The sequence below is a fragment of the Dipodomys merriami genome, unplaced genomic scaffold (assembly GCF_024711535.1).
Source record: "Dipodomys merriami isolate MVZ:Mamm:240054 unplaced genomic scaffold, mDipMer1.0.p SCAF_1, whole genome shotgun sequence".
NCBI lineage: Eukaryota > Metazoa > Chordata > Mammalia > Rodentia > Heteromyidae > Dipodomys > Dipodomys merriami.
The window spans coordinates 49,856,303-49,872,354 of record NW_027202270.1 but is presented as its reverse complement, the minus strand read 5'-3'; the positions used below and the strand labels follow the sequence as shown (position 1 = coordinate 49,872,354).

At 36.7% G+C, this 16,052-nt stretch overlaps 1 long non-coding RNA gene across 2 annotated transcripts in view; it reads left to right on the top strand.

Annotated features, from left to right (window-relative positions):
- Positions 1–8,218: 8,218 nt before the first annotated feature.
- Positions 8,219–16,052, top strand: part of LOC138835839 (uncharacterized) — a 41,118-nt gene continuing 33,284 nt past the window's right edge. For both annotated transcript variants that reach the window (XR_011374779.1, XR_011374753.1), the window contains exon 1: positions 8,219–8,281. This is a non-coding gene — a long non-coding RNA (uncharacterized lncRNA). The remainder of the gene's footprint in view (positions 8,282–16,052) is intronic.

Below are 16,052 nucleotides of genomic sequence, written 5' to 3'. Positions count from 1 at the left end.
GGGATATAAGAGGACCCATTGCAACAATGAGATGTACAAGTCGTTATGTAGAAAAACGAACTTTACAACTTTGGTGGGGGGGCGGGAAGATGGAGGGAGAATGGGAAGGGATGGGAAGGGGAAACAAAGAGGAGGCAACAATGCTTGATAAGAAATGTACTCGTTATCTTGCCCATGTAATTGTAACTCCTCTATACTGTATTTTCACAATAAAAAAGGAAATTAGAGGTATGAAAATTGGAAATAAATATTGAAATAAATATTAGAATACTCGTTTTTTATGTATGACTAAATTCATTCCCAAAGTTGTTTTATTTGCATGTTAGTTGTATGAAAGGGAGGATTTGTTCTGATTTCCCCATACATATATATAAAGTACAATGATCAAACTCATCCCCCTCCATCACTGTCATCATCTTACCATTACTCCTGTCTTCTTAAAGCAATTTCACCATATTTCATTGATCTATTTTAGTACTTGCTACCAACTCCCCTTCATTCCCCTTCATTATATTGGTCCTCCACCCTCCAGCTGGCACCCACCTTACAACAAAGGCTGTTTCACATTCCCATCATTCATATTTCATCTTTAGTGCATAATAATTGTGTGAAGGAGTGTCACCATAAATATGTACCATATATATGTTATATACTATAGCATATGCATATCTTGTACTTTAGTCAAACTGATCTTCCCTATTACTTTCTTTTCCTGTCCTTCCACCAACCCCATTACACAATATTTTCATAAAATTGTCATTATTAACAAACAATAAAATGTTTGTAAAGAAAAATCCAAAAGAATTAGAGAAAATATTGTACATCATAAAAATAATTTAGGGTAAAAAACAAAATTAAAAAAGAATTTAAAGATATTCATAATCTTTTGGAAGAATGTTGACAATCAAGTCATATTAAAAAGGTTTAAATAAATAGAATGACTTAGGTAAACCCCGCCACTTATTTAAGCCTTAAATCATGTCTCTTGGTTTTTTTTGTTTTTTGTTTTTGCCATATGAACCTCAAATCTCTGGAACTGCAAACTTAGAAATTTCTCAAGCTTTTTTCTAAACATAAAATAAAAAATAAATCTTTGTTTTTTTTAAAATAAAATTAGAATGATTTTTTTTTTTTTTTGTCAGTCATGGGGCTTGAACTCTGGGCCTGGGTGCTGTAGTGCTCTACCACTTGAGCCACAGAGCCACTTCCAGTTTTCTGGTGGTTTATTGGAGATAAGAGTCTCACAGACTTTCTTGCCTGGGCTGGTTTTGAACTGCAGTCCTCAGATCTCAGCCTCCTGAGTAGCTAGAATTACAGGCATGAGCCACCGGTGCCCAGATAGAATGATGTTTTGTGAATTATTTGCTTACTCTCAGCAAAAACTGAAGATTAAAAAAAAGTCTGCTCATTGTTATATTTATTTTCCCTTTTGAGACATAGAGTCTGTTAGCTTGGCGCTGGTGGCTCACGCCTGTAATCCTAGCTACTCAGGAGGCTGAGATCTGAGGATCGCGGTTCAAAGCCAACCCGGGCAGGAGAGACCGTGAGACTCCTATCTCCAATAAACCACCAGAAAACCGGAAGTGGTGCTGTAAATCAAGTGGTAGAGCGCTCGCCTTGAGCTGAAGAGCTGAGGGACAGTGCCCAGGCCCAGAGTTCAAGCCTCATGACCGACAAAAAAAAAAGTCTGTGAAGTTTAAATATACATCTTAAAAATACAACCAGGCTCTGGTGGCTCATGCCTGTAGTCCTAGCTACTCAGGAGGGTGAGAACTGAGGATTTCAGTTCAAAGCCTGAGCGGGAAAGTCTCTGAGACTCTAATCTTCTACAAATTACATATAAAAAGCTAGAAGTGGGGGCTGGGAAGGTGGCTCAGTGGTAGAGCACTTGCCTTGCATGCATAAGGCCTTGGTTTCTATTCCTCAGCACCACATAAGCAAAAAGAAAAAGCCGGAAGTGGCGCTGTGGCTCAAGTGGTAGAGTGCTAGCCTTCAGCTGAAGAGCTGAGGGACAGCGCCCAGGCCCAGAGTTCAGGCCCCACGACCTGACCCCCCCCCCCCGAAAAAAAAAAAAAGCTAGAAGTGGTAGAATTCTAACTGGGGACAGTGTCAGGCCCAGAGTTCAAGCCCCAGGACCTGCACAAAAGAAAAGAAAAAACAACAGAAAAAAACCCTATAGTTGGGCACTAGTAGCTTAAGCCAGTATTACCAGAAAGCTGAGATCTGAGGCCAGCCTGGCCAGAGAAATCCACAAGACTCTGTCTCCAATTAACCGGCCAAATACTGGAGATGTGGCTCCACTGATAGAATGTCATGTGAGAGCAAAAGTGCTGAATAAAAGTGTTTTGTCCACAAATTCTAAAAGGTTCACCATAATAAACAATGCTTAGCCTGATACTGGTGACTCATGCCTGTAATCCTAGCTACTCAGAAAACTGAGATCTGAGGATCATGACTTGAAGCCTGCTTAGGCAGGAAAGCCATTAGACTCTTATCTCAATTTAAGCACCCAAAACACCAGAAATGGAGCTGTGGCTCAAGAGGTAGAGCACTAGCCTGGAACAAAAAAGCTCAAGAACAGCACCCAGGATCAAAGTTCAAGCCTCAGGACCAGCACAAAAGAAAACCAAAACAAAGCAAAACAAGAAAGAATGAGTACTTCAACTGAGTATGGTAGGTTTATGTCTGCAATCCAATCCCTGCACTACAGAGATCCAGAGAGATTGATCTGTAGTTCAAGGCTGTCTTAAAATCAATATGAAACAAACACAAAATGAAAAGAATGATAGCTTAATTTTCCTTTTCTTGAGATCAGTATGAAAGTGCTGTGCTTCCCGTGGATAACATCTGAGAGGAGGGCTCTGAGTCATTCCAGTACTAAGTCATAAAAAGCTACTTTTGTTTCTGCCTTTCTTTCTCTCAGATCATTCATTTTGTAAGAGGGAAGCTGCTGTATGATGAGGAAATTCTAATTACCTATGAAGAGGCCCATGTGGTGAGGTGTGCAGCCTCCTCTAAGTAAAATATGAATGACAGGTGTGTGTGTGTGTGTGTGTGTGTGTGTGTGTGTGTGTGTGTGTGTGTGTGTGTGTGTGTGTGCGGGTACACACACGTGCACTTGCTTATGCTTGCAATAGGCTCCAACCCTTATGAAATTGTGGGATGGCTTTGGCCTCTTACCATCGTAATAGAAGTCTTATGAGCCAAGTCACTCAATTAAATTTTTCCTGAATTATTGATCCATAGAAAATGTGACATGATACATTTTTATGTATTTTCCATGCTATTAACTATTGAAGATATTTGTTACACAACAAGAGATGACTAAGATAAATAAGATTTTATATGTATCTATGTAAAGAGATGTGTTTGTGTTTAATAGTCTTTCTCTATATGGGTATATAAATACATTTTTAATGATTTTCTATACATATTTTGACGATCTTTCTTTAAAGGAGTTTTTCAAGATAGTGCCTTTCTATGTAGGGAGTTTCTTGAACTAACCATGTAGACTTACAATTTCCACTTATTATTCATATATTTCGAAAAGTACTATATTATCAGTGAGAAAATGTGAAGAAAGAAGACAGAATAGCCAACTATCCTCTCATTCAGAGTTAAACACAGTTCACATGTTGAACCCTACAGTTTAGTCAGATTATACAGGGCTTTGTTTGTTGGATAAGTGCATATTCACATGCAAAAGCCCCCTCACAAAACAGTTTAATTGAGTCTGTCTATTTCAACTCCAGACAGAAACTATGGAAACCAGACTTTCAGAAATGTGGAGAGCCTTAATTTGAGCTTTTTATAGATTTGCACAATTATATAGATAATATACTTTGTCCAGTTAATATTATATTTCTTCATTATTTGGTTACTACCCAGGCTATTCGAATTTTTAGAAATAATTCAAGAAGGCTTAATCTGAGCAAAAGGTTGAATTTAGAAAGTGAATTTTTTTGTGTGTGTTGGTCCTGGGACTTGAACTCAGGGCCTGGATGTTGTCCCTGAACTTTTGTGCTCAAGGCTGGTACTCTACCATTAGAGCAACAGTTCCATTTCTGGCTTTTTAGTGCTTAATTGGAGATAACAGTTTCACAAACTTTCCTGCCGAGACTGTCTTTGAACCATTATCCTTAGATCTCAGCCTCTTGGATAGCTAGGATTGCAGATGTGACCTACTGGTGCCCAGTTAGAAAGCATTTTTATTTTTTGTCAGTCCTGGGGCTTGAACTCAGGGCCTGGGTACTGTCCCTGAGCTTCTTTTACTTAAGGCTAACAATCTACCTCTTGAGCCACAGTGCCACTTCTGGCCTTTTGGATAGTTTATTAGATATTCTCACAGAGTTTTCTGTCTGGATTGGCTTTGAACCATGATCCTCAGATTTCAGCTTCCTGAGTAGTTAGGATTACAGGCATGAGCCACTGTTGCCTGGCTTAGAAAGTTAATTTTCAATAGTGAATCTGACTGCTTTCCAACAGTGTCACAGTTGCAGTCACAGTTGCAGTGACTTTCGACACATACTTGTGAAGGAGTTTATTTTCTCTTAATATTGGAAAGGAGTGAGCTTTTACTTTGTGAGTATAAAGGAATGAATCTTTACCCTCTGTCATGCTTGTGAATATCTGCAGCCCCAGCGTTCTAGAGTCTGAGGCAGAAGGGATTTGAGTTAGTTTGAGGCCAAACTGAGATTTTCAAACTTCCTCTCAAAAACCCAACCAGTCAGTGATTTAATCAAACAAACAAGCAGCTCCTCCAAAGGACACTTGAGAGCTTTCAGAATACTGGGTTATTGGTTTATCTTCTATAATTAATGGGCCATTAATGTACAATCTAAAGTAAATGGATCTCTTTCTCTCTGTGTCTCTCTGTGTCTGTATCTCTTCTATAATCCCAGAGATTGAAATTCTCAATATCTAGAGGGTCTAGATACACTCACCCAACACTTTCAGCTATGTAGTCAAATGCATCCTTTGTCTTTGTGGATTATTTTACAAAATCATTTTTGTAACTACCTTCTATTATCTATCTATTACTGGGTGAGTCTTACTTAATTATTATGGCACCATGTTCTTATTACTTCATAAAGCATTGTGATATTTTCCTACTGTGATTATTGTAGAATCACTATAATCTCATTTCTGGTGAGGAGTCAAAATGGAAGTGGGACACTAAGAAATGAGTTAAAAATTCAGGAGCATGTAAATCTTGAAATGCTCAAGACAATTCTGTTCAGGTTTCTCATCCCAATGTAATTTTCAGTAGCATCTTTTTTGTTCCCAAGTGTCCCTAATTAAATAATGGGCTACAATATTGGGGCTGATAGACTACTACTACCACCTAATAACTGTATGATGCCCCATTTTCTCTTTATGCCAAATGAGAAAGGGTGGGTGATCCTAAACAAATAAACAAACACACATATATTTATACAGTGTGGCTGTATCTGGAAATTTATTGGGAGGTAAGGTTAAATCTGAGTATTTTTAAGCATTGATGTTTTTCATAAATGGGTCTTCACCTGCCTGTGACAGGTACTGTATAGTACAGAATTAAAAATAGTTAACCTAACAGATGAAAGTATACATTATCACTCACATGTCAATAGATCACCTTTTCATCCTCTAGAAGGAGAAGCAAGGATGAAATATTAGGTTCCTTGATTAACCCTGCAGTTGTGTATCTGGATATCTACCTGTGTATACTAAAAGATAATGTAGGAGAGACAGAATATGTCAATCCAATTATTTTGATCATAGCTAGTCAGTAGTTGTGTCTTATTTTTATTTTGGTTTTCAGATAAGGTCTCTCTATATAGTTTAGGTTGGCCTTAAACTCACAAGTGCTTCTGAAGAATTCACAAATCTTCCCAAATGCTGTGATTATATGTGTGTGCCACCATGTCCAGATTGAGTTAATACCAGGACATTGTATAGTTTCTGAAAACATGACATGTTGTTCCATACTTTGGGACCAATCTTCATGACTGTTTGACTCACTTGATTAGGTAGGGAAGTAATGTTCCAAATAAGTGAAGTAGATGCCAGTGCAGTCCTAAGGAACAAGTGATTCAAAAAGGCTAGGAAAGGTAGACATCTAATAGAAGACTGAAGGCATAAAACTGAGTTTAGCAAGATGAAATTGAACTTATATTGGATCTCAAAACTAGCTGTTTTACATAGGCACAAGCAGAAACAATGGTTATTGCAACTCATTAAAAATTTGGTGCTTTTAATTAACAATTTCAAAACAATTCTTCATTGTAATGGTTCTGAGGAAACAATGTAATGCAATTTTAGACAATTATACTGGAATGACACACAGAAAAAGCTTCTTCTGGTCTAGGCCATTAGTGTGGCTCACATAACATGAGCTGTTGTTTTTAGCTCTGAAATCCATAATTTAAGAAATTTACAAGTAAACTAGACTATTTTTCAAAGAATAGGAGTCAGAGTAACAAATTGATATCTTACCTCATAATGCACTAAGTAGTTGAACAATATAAGATTAAGTAGACTGGGGTTTACACAATATAAGAATCGGTTTATAACCTAATTGCCTAGTGATATGCTAGGATAGTTGAATGGTAATTTCCTTCTGGAGATATTTAAGTGTAGTTGTGATTACTAGGCAAGGAAATTGAGTTATAGAGGACAGTTCCATGTAGGAGATGGTAGAGATTAGGAAAATGTTAGGTGTTTTCTTGGCTTTCAAGTAACTGAAAGTTATTCAGCTTCCTTAGGGATGGAGAGGGTAGTGTTTAGATGAATTTATATGTTAGATCTTGGCCCCAGATAACCCTGTTTCCTTTCTGTGTCTAGGATGCCAGCATGATCTTTTTCACATGGAATCTTAGCCTCTCTGTGTCTGTCATCAGATTCCGCTAAATACTTTCGCCTCTGTTCAGTACAGACTTTGAGCTACATCTCTCCCTGAGAGATTGCCAGCTTGTAAAAGTTATACTTAGAACATTAATATTTTAAAGACTTTGAGTAAATAGTGATTCATGAATCCAGTAGTGACAAACCACATGTGGTTTGGGCTCTACTAAAAGGGTGTGAGGGAAAACTTTAAAGAAAGGGTTCTCACAAGCAAGAGAAAGAAATATTGCATGGGTTCAAGTGAACACTTTAGAGAGCATTCCCATCAAATGGCTTCATGATTAACTGTGGTTATTATAAAGGATATTTTCATTAGTTTAATGTACAGAAAACTCAATAGTGTACACTTAACCTAATTCAGTGGCAATTCTTTATCCTCTGTCTTTTCCAGCATGGCAAAATTCATTATGGATTTTGGATCCAGGATTTTGCCTCTTCAGCATAGGTAAAACTTATGACATCTCATTGTAGTTGGTCCTCAAAACTCCCCCCAGCTTAGTTGAGGCTCCTGTCTTGTTTGAGTTAACCCATGTAAATTCCATAAAAATACATGTCTTTGTGTATGTAGTCTGGGCATTTCAACCTTTCCTCAACTTGATGATGTGGGAGGACATCCTTCTTCCTTCCATTCCATGTCACTACTCAGGGCAGGCAGAAAGACAAATGGCTCACTGGAACCTATACCATGTGCAGTCACCACCAGCAAAGTCATCTTGTCTTCCATCAGAAAGGCCACAGTATTAAATTGTGCTCGATTGACAGGTTATCATATCTTAGTGTGGACACCATTCTCAGCAGCTTTGCTCCCTGATTTGGCTCTTAATTGTTTTAGTGGTCTTTATTTGTAGGGCAGCTTTAGCAGGCAAGTCACAGGTTAGTCATCCAAGGCCTAGGTGAGCCAGTTAATAGCAAGGCTCTTCCTTAGAGAGGATGTCCCTTTGCTACTACAACTAGATATAGCAAGGTGTTTGACAAAGCAAGGGAGGTCCTTTCAGGGTGGATCTTCTGTGCAAAATTCTTAGATCTTTTCTGAAACAGGACCTTCTTGGACCCCTTTTCTTTAAAAAACATCAGGAACGGATGCTATCCTCTTCCTCTTCTTTTGTTTTTGACATCTTGGGGGAAGATGGAAGAAAAAGAGTAAATATTATTTGAACATCTCATAGGGATAAACAGTCCTTGCTATGGCTCCCAAACCTTCAAGCTATCAGTGGTTAGACAATAAGAGCAGCTGCTGTGGCTTTCTTGGGATCTTGAACTAAAGGTGGGTGTGGCCAGAGTCTCACATCATATGCAGTGTACATGGGAACACTGGGTAGTTTCAAGTTTTCTTTCCACCAAGAATTTCTCAGTTCTGAAATAAGATTTGAATTGGACCTACGCCATTGACAGTAAGGTAAGAAGAGTATATGATGATTTCTGATACAGGGAATGAGGCAAAGCCATACGTTATTGGGGTAATTCAAATGATAAGGAAATGTATGGTTTGAGGTAAAGATTAAGTTCTGGTTAGTTTTATTGGTTATTTCTGATTACTTTTCAATGTCATTTTGTAAAAAATAAAAATCACATACTTCTCCTAACTGTTGTGGTATTTTGGGTAGCTTATTAGCTGGAAAGCAGCAAAGGTGCTCAGTTTGAAAACATGTAAAATATTTTGTAAGATACAAAGCACTGTATGTCCGATGCATTGAACATAACTTTTTTTTATAATAAAAGGCTTCATTGTTGTTAGTCATTAATTTTTCTTCATAGAAAACCATGTAAGGAAAGGATATAAAAGTAAACATGAAGGCTCATTTTTCCCTTTTTTTTTGTTTTTTGCATTTCAATCTTCTTCATTTTATTTCAGCTTTCCTCGTAACTACTAACACAGACCCCAAGGTGTTTCTGACAAAATTTCGTATGAACACAGTGACTGTGCGCAGGAACTCAAATGATATTAAAAAAGAAGCTTTAACATGTTGGGGGTGAGAATCAGAGTAGATTTTGAGTTGTTATAGACCTTTCATCTTATTCAGCTCCATGTCCAAAAGGACTGGCATTTCCCTGGGGCCTGGGAAAGGAAGCATGGGCAGCAACCCCATTCCCATGACATCACTCTTTGGGGCCTGTCCCACACATAGTAGCAAGCAAAGGACAGTAAAGCTCTTGCTGAATCTTGTCAGGGATGGTGTTGCCTGCCTGCCCTTAAATGACAGCACTACAAAGACAGAAAAAATTACATAATGTGAAGCATTAAAAATAAAATGTCAATTACAAAAGGCAAGAAAGTCATGAACTTATAAGTTGGACCTATAAGGTAGTTGGGAAAAGACAAGCAAACTATAGGAATACTCTGAGACCATATTTCTGTGTGTGTGTGTGTGTGTGTGTGTGTGTGTGTGTGTGTGTGTGTGTGTGTGAGAAAGAGAGAGACAGACAGACAGACAGACAGGCAAGCGGCAGACAGAGACACAGAAACAAAGAGTATGCTTTAATTATAAAATTTGTTAGCTCTTTGGTATGAAGTTTATTCTGTTAAAAAATCCTATAAACTTAATCTATGGGTGCCTTGTAGAGAAAAAAAAAAGTTACTCAATAAATTTAGTATTTAGTGCTATTCCCCCCAAAAAGATTAAGTCCTGGAATACAGTGGAAATAAATTGGGTGCATTTTCCCACTTTAACTTAAATAATTCCTTGTTATTCAGACATTGTAATCCTTACTAATTCATTTCAAGGTGACATTAAAGTACATGTTTTTCTTCTGTACTCTAGTTAGAAGGAATAATGCCTGCTCAGAAATTTCTTTCTATTATAATTTCTTCCTATTTTACCTAATGTTTTGTAGTTATACTTCTGTTGATTTTTTCTGTTTGTTCATTTCATGTAAAGTTACTTTTCTTATAATTGTAAAATAACATCTTTTTGTGTATGTAATATGTCAGTCGTTAAGATTTAGGAGGGAAAATTGATGTCTTTAGTGACTGGAATTATAATAACATACATAGTTTGTTATCAAGTTATATCTTCTTAAGAATAAATTTATTATTATTTTTTTTGGGGGGGGTCCGGTCATGGGGCCTGAACTCTGGTCCTGGGCGCTGTCCCTCAGCTCTTCAGCTGAAGGCTAGCACTCTACCACTTGAGCCACAGCGCCACTTCCGGCTTTTTTCTTTTTGCTTATGTGGTGCTGAGGAATCGAACCCAGAGCCTCAGGCATGCAAGGCAAGCGCTCTACCACTGAGCCACTTTCCCAGCCCCAAGAATAAATTTATTATTAATAGCATCTTCAACCTAAAACACCCAGTTTCTATTTGCTTCCCACGGGACTCTTTCATCCCCATTGAAAGCTTTAACACCTACCTCCACATACACTTCAAGGAAAGGAGTACAAGCATCTGCATCTTTACAAAATGACAGTTCCCAGTCCTAATTGACTGACTGAGGTGCTGGAAGTTTCCAGCTTCTTTATAAATTGTACTGGAATTATAGAAAAGGAAGTAGTGGCAGATTACCATTTTGATATGGAAGTTGCATTGGCATAGGAAACATGCTATAATTAGAATGCAAATGTAATTTAATCTCTTAATTCTCCCCTACTGCAAAATGATAGTTTCAATAGTTCACAAGAAAACTGGTCATTGGTTTGGGTCATAGGGCTCTCAATTATATATATATATATATATATATATATATATATATATATATATATATGTCAATAGTATATTGAATTGAATAGTATATTGAATTATATATATTCAATAGTACTTGATTATGTTAATATATTCAGTATCAATTAGCCATAAAGAAAAATAAAATTCTGTAATTTTGAGGAAAATGGATGGATCTGAAGATACTCATGTTGAATGAGATAAGCTAAACTCCAAATTCTGAAAATTAAATATTGCATCTTCATGCTCACTTGTGAAATATAGATGATGATGATGATGATGATGATGATGATGATGATGATGATGATGATGATTACAGTAATAGGACATAATAATAGACATTATTGTAGGTCTTTAATAATTAAATCTTTCCAAGGAAACAAATGGAAGCCAGGGAAGGCCTTTCTGCCTTCCTCATTTTTGTCAAAATAAATTTTGGTGGTTCTGGTATTTGTGAGTCAGAGAAAGGCTTCTCTTTGAAGGTCATACATGACTATAGTTCTTAAAGTTAGAGCTTTCTCTTTCCCTTGTGAAATACCTTCTGACTTCACAGGTGTTTTACAACTAAAATTCTGTCATTTTTCCCAGGGTGAAGGTTCTGGAAATCTCTCAGTGCACATATTAAGTGTATATTCTATGGGCTTTAAGAAAGGTATACATGGTTCTAACACTCATCAATCAGGGTACCAACTATTTTTCATGCAGATAAAATCATATAGCAAATATTTATTAATGTCTTGTTTCATTAATTTAGGATAATAATTTTAAGATTAATCTATGTCAATGATTTTATTATTCACTCATTTCCATTACTGAGTAATATTCCAGTATACAAATAAATCTAAATTTGCTGATTAATTTACTTATATAATTTGAGTTGTTTTCAATTTTCAGCTTTGATAATTAAAACATATAAATTTGTAGAGGTTTCTGTTTTATCCTGGTAGAAACTTAGTGGTGTTCCTGGGTAATTTGATAAATGTATGTCTAGCTTTAAAAAATGTTATATGGATTTATTTTCCCACTAGCAATGTTCCAACTATTCTACATTTTCCCCAGTATTTGCTATTGACAGCTTTAAGCTATAAGACAAGTCAAACTGGCATTTCCTTGAAGTCTATAGTATTGAGCTGTCTATATGTTCTTAGGCATTGGTTGAATATTTTTCCCCAGACACAGTAGCTAGCATATAGAATAGTGAATTTCATTGCCCTTAGATGAATTGAATATAGAAAATAAGGCTGATTAAAGGATTTAAATCCAAAATTTCCCATGGCATTTGTGAAGTACTGAGCAATTTATCAAAAAAGTTAAAGCTAATTCTCAAGAATTTAATAGAATAGGTATATATTTTTTTAATTTAATTTTATTTTATTTGTGAACATACTGTACAGAGGAGTTACAGTTACATGGGCAGGATAATGCGTACATTTCTTACCAAGCATTGCAGCCTCCTCCTTTGTTTACCCTTCACATCCCTTCCCAGCCTCCCCCCTCCCCCCCAATCCCAATCCTTCTCCTTCCCCCCCCTTCCCCCCGTCCCAACGTCGTAAAGCTCGTTTTGGACATGACAACTTGTACTTCTCATTGTTGCAACAGGTCCACCTGTATCCTTAAACGACTTGTTTTTCCCTATCTCCTCCACAAGTTATACTGACATCAAATATAGTGAAAGCAGGGGTTATACTGTGGGGGAGGGACATACAAAGCAACAAAGAGATAATCTTATAAATGTGTTAGAAACACATGCATGAAAGAAAAAAACATTAAAATACACATCTAAGGGTTCATTTTCCTGACATCACATTAGCTGACCTTTTCCGCTTGACTCATACATATACTAGACCGGAAACAACAAATCAAAGAAAGGTTGGACAAATGGGATTGCATAAGGTTGCAGAGCTTCTGCAGGGCAAATGACATAGCTAGCAAGATCAATAGAAAGCCCACGGATTGGAAGAAGATCTTTACTAGCCATACAATGGACAAGGGTCTCATATCTAAAATATACTTGGAACTCAAAAAATTAAACCCCCCAACAACAAATCCTCAAAGAAACAACTGCCCAATAAATAAGTGGGCAAAAGACTTAAAGAGAAACTTCTCTGAAGAAGAAAGAAGGATGGCCAATAGACACATGAAGAAATGTTCAACATCCCTAGCCATAAAAGAAATGCAAATCAAAACAACATTGAGATATCACCTCACTCCAGTTAGAACATCAAAAATCAAGAACTCTAACAACAACAGATGCTGGAGGGGATGTGGACAGAAAGGAACCTTACTTCATTGTTGGTGGGAGTGTAAACTTGTTCAACCACTTTGGAAAGCAGTATGGAGGTTCCTCAAAAGACTCCACATAGAGCTCCCCTATGACCCAGCAATCCCACTTCTGGGCATTTACCCAAATGTTCACAAACAAGACCACACTAAAGCTACCAGCACAACTATGTTTATTGCAGCATTATTTACCATAGCTAAGATATGGAAGCAACCCAGATGCCCCTCAGTAGATGAATGGATCAAGAAAATGTGGTATATATACACAATGGAATTCTATGCCTCCATCAGAAAGAATGACATTGACCCATTTGTTAGGAAATGGAAAAACTTGGAAAAATTTATATTAAGTGAAGTAAGCCAGGCCCAAAGAAACATAGGTCCCATGGTTTCCCTTATTTGTAATATCTAGAATAGGTATATTTTTATCCACCTGTCAAATATGGCTCCAGGAAATTTGCTCAAGGTCATATAAGTAGACAATAGGACAAAGATTAGAAACCACATGTTGTCATTTTCAATTTAATTTTCTATATATTTAATTCAAGATAAACTGAAAACATGGATTAGACTATGTTATTTTATTGAATCTACGTTTTGTTTATTAGTTTTGCCACAAACTTCAGGTCTGTGTGAAAAACCATACCATCTTCTAAAATTTATTTTTCTTCATGAAAATGCTTCAGAAGCCTCATTAACAAATGAATCTTCTTTGTTTATTTTAGGAGACCTGTGCATCAAGCAGCATCTTTGATTCTAATGTTATTATTTTATAAGCAATTAAGGGGTAACCATTCCAGAGGCATATTACCTCAAATAAGAAGTGTTTTGTGCATTACTCCTGTGCCCTATAATTGCATTTCACTGTGACTCAGATGAGCTGTGTGTCTGCTGTGTACAACTAATTGATAGCAGGGACACTCTATTGCTCAGATTAGAGCACTGGTACCATTAAAATGCTTTGTTAAGATCAAATAACTAGTGAGAAATAATTCAATAAAAGCCCCTGGTTTTTACACAGGTAAGTTCAGTAAAAACTTGCCTGCAGCAAAATTCTGTGTATCCAGAGAAATAGAAGAAATGGAGCATAACACTATGGCTCAGATGTCAGAAACAAGAAAATCCTTCAAGCATCATTGATCTGACCATTTACATTGATTTTTTTAAATGAGAACTTTCCTCTTACTATGATATATATATATACACACACATATGTATATATATATATATACACACACATGTCTACATACACATACATACATATGTGTGTGTGTGTGTGTGTGTGTGTGCTGGAGCTTGAACTCAGGGCCTGGGAGCCATCACTAAGCTTTTCTGCCCAGGGATAGCACTCTACCACTTGGGCCATAGTTCCACATCTAGCCTTTTGGTGGTTAATTGAAGTCTCACAGACTTTACCACCCATGCTGGCTTCTCTCAGCCTCCTGAGTAGTTAGGATTACAAGCATGAGCCAATGCCACTTAGCTCCTTATAATATTTTTTAAAAGAGAGAAAAATGAAGAAAAATCTTGATGTAGCATTTAAGACATATCTTAATTATTAATTTCTAACATGTTAGAAATTATTTTTAAGCCAGGTGTTTGTTTCATATATACTGTTGCTTTTGATTGAATTACAGTACACAGTGAAAAGTGGCCTCTTGAATCACTAGCTAGGGGAGGTGATAATCAGATTAGTGTATAGTCAACATGCATTATTCCTTTGAGATCCTTTGTTTCAACAGTTTAATAACAACTGTCCTGAAATTTAGAAATAAAGGAATGAAATGAATGGTAAATGCTGATGATGGATGGGAGTCCCCAGATGCTTTATTTTATATGAGTTAAAGACATTTCTTAATACATTACTGTTTCTTCTTATGCTTGTTAGAGACTTAGTTGAGGGAGAATGGAAGTAAGGATGAATTGAATAGGCAATTTGATTTCTAGAAGTCACCTCACCAGTATATTATGGCTGTATTATTGCATGACTGTCACCTTTTTCACTGTGTTCTGTTACCTACAGAATGTAGTTGAATAGCTTTATTATTATTATTATTATCATTATTTGTTGTTGTTGTTGTTGTTGGTGGTGGTGGTGGTGGTAGTGGTGGTGGTGGTCGTGGGGCTTAAACTCTGGGCTGGGGCGCTGTCCCTCAGCTTTTCAGCTCTAGTCTAGTGCACTACCAATTGAGCTACAATGCCACTTCTGCTGCACACTTTTACAGCACCACTTTTTCTGGTGGTTTATTGGAGATAAGTCTCATGGACTTTCCTGTCAAGGCTGGCTTTGACCGGTGATCCTCAGATCTCAGCCTCCTAAGTAGCTAAGATTACACGCATGAGCCACTGGCGCCTGGTGAATGGCTCTATTATTCACCACATCCCTACTAGGGTTAGTACTATCTCCACCTTTTTAATGCTCAAGTTTAAGGCCTTCAGTTGTAAACAAGTTCTTGAAGATTGTGTATATTCAGCTAAGGTGGTGCATTGCTAATGTCTGGACAATTCTGAAGTTCATGCTTTGTTAATAATGATGCACTAATATGTTACAATGCCCATAAAATTCGTGGGAAATCCATGGGAATTTGTGATCTGATATTTATGAAAACTTCTGAAAATCCTTAAGTACCAATTTGTAGTTATCTCTGTGATTTGAAAATTAACACTCATTAAATAGTTGTCCAAATTTTGAGTAGACTGTCTAAAATTAGTCTAAAATTTTTTAGACTGTTCGAATGTATTTGATTCAGGTCAATCACCTTTTACATTCAATTTTTCCATAAGTTGTGGGAAAAGGTGCCATTAATGTTTATACATATACTATAAACTTAACATGTATATTAAATCATAAGTTTTACAGAGATTTGAACATTTTAATTTTTGGTACATGCAATAACTTCAGTACCCCAACCTCAGAAAACTTACAGTGATAGAGACTCAAACTGGAACTTCCAATAAACATGACCTTCCTCTTTCTTTGAAAGTATTGCTAAGCTTTCTAAGTATTATGAAGTTCTAGAAAAGAGATTTTTCCCTTTAGCTCATATGAAATTCATGAGTGAATAAATTTTACAATATGGCTAAAAAACTTGGAGAAGTAGGATAGCGAAAATGCTTTAATCCTCTTAGAGGTTTATTCGAGGTTCTTTATGTGTTAATAAAATAATAATATGGAATCTACTTTAAGTCCTTTTGAAGTAAGGTGTATGGGGATATAAATAAAAATCCAAGT